Below are 3,638 nucleotides of genomic sequence, written 5' to 3'. Positions count from 1 at the left end.
TAAGTAATTCAGTCAATGATTTCATATATTGTCTTGTATTAAAGCAGGTTTTAGTGTATTTTATCTTTCTCTTTGTTGTACAGTATTTGACAGTGGAAACTCCACAAGCTACAAACAACTGAATCAAAACAACATGTCCTGAACAAGACTGTCATCTGGATAAATGCTAATATTGTAGTTAAATTTCTTTCACTACCTTAGGGAGGTAAAATAGTGCAGTGATGGTTACATGTCACTGTGACGTTATAATTTTTGGATCACGTGTCACTTAAGGTGTGGTTATGAGTACATTACATAAGAAAGATTGGTGGAAACCTATCTTGTAGAGCCTCTTTCTGTATCATTTACACAAGGAAGACACAAGAGTAATAAAATTAGTTGTATAAAGAAAAGATATACAAGTGTAATCAACAACTACTAAATGAATACCATGAATGAAAAAGTAATGAAGTGCATAAATTGCATAAAATGCAAGTCATAATGTTAGGTGTTGCTTTGTCAGAACTACATTATCTGGAAAGAAATAAGGTAAAGGAACTTATTATGCATATTATTACAAATATGTGAAAGGTTATTTGTTATCAACTGCAATCAGCTTTATCAGGGGTAACCAACCCTCCAGGGGATTGACAGTCCTGCAAAGTTCAGCTCCAATCCTAATCAAACACACCTGATGCAACTAATTAAGGTCTTCAGGATCACTTAAAAATTAAAAGCAGGTGTGTTTGATTAGGGTTGGAGCTAAACTTTGCAGGACAGCCAATCGCCAGGAGCAGGGTTGGTTATCCCTGAGCTATTTAATATCTAATGTAAATTAGAAAAATCATATAGTGATAATATACAAAAATGCCATGGGATATTTATATTCTCTGCGATCGAGTGAACAGTCCAATGTCGGTGACATTTAGAATATTGTCACTTAAATTTTACTGGTGCATTTTCACTTTTCAAACCACAACCAGAATACTTTAGGCAATGTGAGGAAATATGTTTTCAGAACCGATCTGATCCTATGCCGAAAATTCTGAGTATTGGTTGATACCGATCCAATCTGATACCAGACATACTGACAGCAGTGAGCTGTGTAATCCAGCTGCCAGTTTTTATAATCAATGTAGAATTTCTATACTTCTCTGTGTTAACCTGATCATCACTCATTTGTGTTAAACACCGTTAACTTTTGTGTTTCCGTCCTTCGAATGAGACGTTAAACCGAGGTCCTGACTCTCTGTGGTCATTAAAAATCCCAGGATGTCTTTCGAAAAGAGTAGAGGTGTGACCTCGGCATCCTGGCTAAATTCGCCCATTGGCCTCTGACAATCATGGCCTCCTAACAATACCCATATCTGCTGATTGGCTTCATCACTCTGTCTCCTCTCCACCAGTAAGCTGGTGTGTGGTGGGCGTTCTGGCGCACTATGGCTGCCGTCGCATCATCCAGGTGGATGCTGCACGCTGGTGGTGGATGAGGAGATATGTTTGGACTATGTAAAAGCGCTTTGAGTGCCTAGAAAAGTGCTATATAAATGTAATGAATTATTATTATTATTATTATTATTATTATTATTATTATTAAACACAATCTACTACATAAATTTATTTTAATGAAAAAAAAAATCAAATGAAAAAATTGTAATCATAATCTATGACAAAAATACTAATATAAACTAGGTTAGTTGATAAGCAACAAAAAATACTCTTTATTCTAGAAAAATCACGAGTGCACAATAGGGGGTTCTTGCTTCCAAATTAATGGAACATACAAGAGCTTAAACATTAACCCCCCAAACATAATTAGAGGTATTACTGCCTGAAGAAGAACCCCCAAAACCATCCTTGTTCCATTCCTGGAAAAGAGAAAATAATGTTATTGAGGTATTCTTAATGTAGCCTATTGGCTAGCAGAGGGGTATTCTCCCCTCAAAAGGAGGGATAGAACAGCAGACCCCTGTAGTCATAGCAGCAAGGGTGTTCTCTGCAGTGAGAAAAAAAAAACAGTAGGCCTGTTTCTTTTTGAGGGGTTTTCATCCCTTGCTGAGGGATAGAACAGCAGGCCCCTGTAGTTATAGCAGCAAGGGTGTTCTCTCCAACAGGAAAAAACAGCAGGCCCTTTTCTTTTTGCTCTACACCAAAAGAGCCCACAAATCCTTTGGCCAGTATAATTGTGGCAATACGCTCAAATGCAACAAAGTATGCATCCACTTCACCTTCATGAAAGGGAGGGACTAATCTCACGTACCTACTCACATCAAAATCTGTTTCGACGAGGCCTAGGCAATGGAACTGGCCTACTATGAAGAGTCTGACCTGCGAAATCCAACTTTCGAAGCTTAATATCTCGATCCGCCTCCATTTCCAGAGCTTTCAACTTTATCAGCTGAGTTTCATGCTCCTGCTTCTTGAGCTCAAGCTCTAATTCTTTTAAAAGAAGCACAATCAAAGGATCAGAACTTGAATCGCCACCTTTACTACGAACAGAAATAGACTCTTGCGTCGCAGCTTCCCCACCCACATTCGAATCTATTGGCAAAATACCTGCTTGGACAAGCTTTCAGTACAACTAATCTAGAAAAAATATAATTTTAATATACATATAAAGTAAAAACAGGTCTGTGTGTAAGCACATACTCGTCTGCCAAAACTGTACCAAAACAAAAAGAAAACTGCCTCAGCAAGCTTACTCACTTTTTGTCCATTTATATGAACTACGACGCCCTCAGAAACACAACTCTTGACATCCTCCAGCAACAAAAGTTCCTGAAGTTCTTCAAAAGCCGTGACCCTGCTTGCGAAGCACCTCTTATAAAACAGTACCCGCTTTACTCTTGCAAACTCAGTAAAAGTTTGGTAAGGCAGCTTAGAACACAGCCTAAACTTCTGCCTGTATGCTTCAGGGACTAATTCATAGGCACGGAGCACAGCGGACTTAACAGCATCATAATCTAATGAACTCTCAACTGGAAATGCCGCACATGCCTCTTGAACTTTGCCAGCAATATTGCTCTCCACCAAAAGAGCCCACAAATCCGTTTGCCAGTTCAATTGTGGCAATATGCTCAAATGCAACAAAGTATGCATCCACTTCACCTTCACGTTCCGACCGGTGCAGAAACACTGGATGAGGGAGGACTAGACCTAGGCAATGAAACCGGCCTACTATGAAGAGTCTGAGCTTTGAGATCCAACTTTCAAAGTTTAATATCTCGATCAGCCTCAATTTCCAGAGCTTTCAACTTTAACAGCTGAGTTTCATGCACCTGCTTCTTGAGCTCAAGCTCTAATTCTTTTAAACGAAGCGCAATAAAAGGATCAGAACTCGAATCGCCACCATTACTATGAACAGAAATAGACTCTTCCGATGCAGCTTCCCCACCCACGATAGAATCTACTGGCAAAATACTTGCTTGGACAAGCTTCCGGTACAACTCATCTTTGATGCATTGTTTCTTTGCCTATTTGCTGACAGGAATATTTAAAAACTCTGCAATCACAATTAGATATTTTTTTCTACACCTGTCAAACTCATCCACTGTCAGAGACAAAGTAAACTTAACCAAATCAAATTCAATTATTCAAATTATAACGTGTACACTTCCTCACCCACACAAGTTCAAAGCTGCTGAAAATTTACGACACCT

This window comes from Carassius carassius, chromosome 16 (assembly GCF_963082965.1).
Source record: "Carassius carassius chromosome 16, fCarCar2.1, whole genome shotgun sequence".
In the NCBI taxonomy this organism is placed as follows: Eukaryota; Metazoa; Chordata; class Actinopteri; order Cypriniformes; family Cyprinidae; genus Carassius; species Carassius carassius.
The sequence above is the reverse complement of the archived record's forward strand: the minus strand, read 5'-3'. Positions refer to the sequence as shown.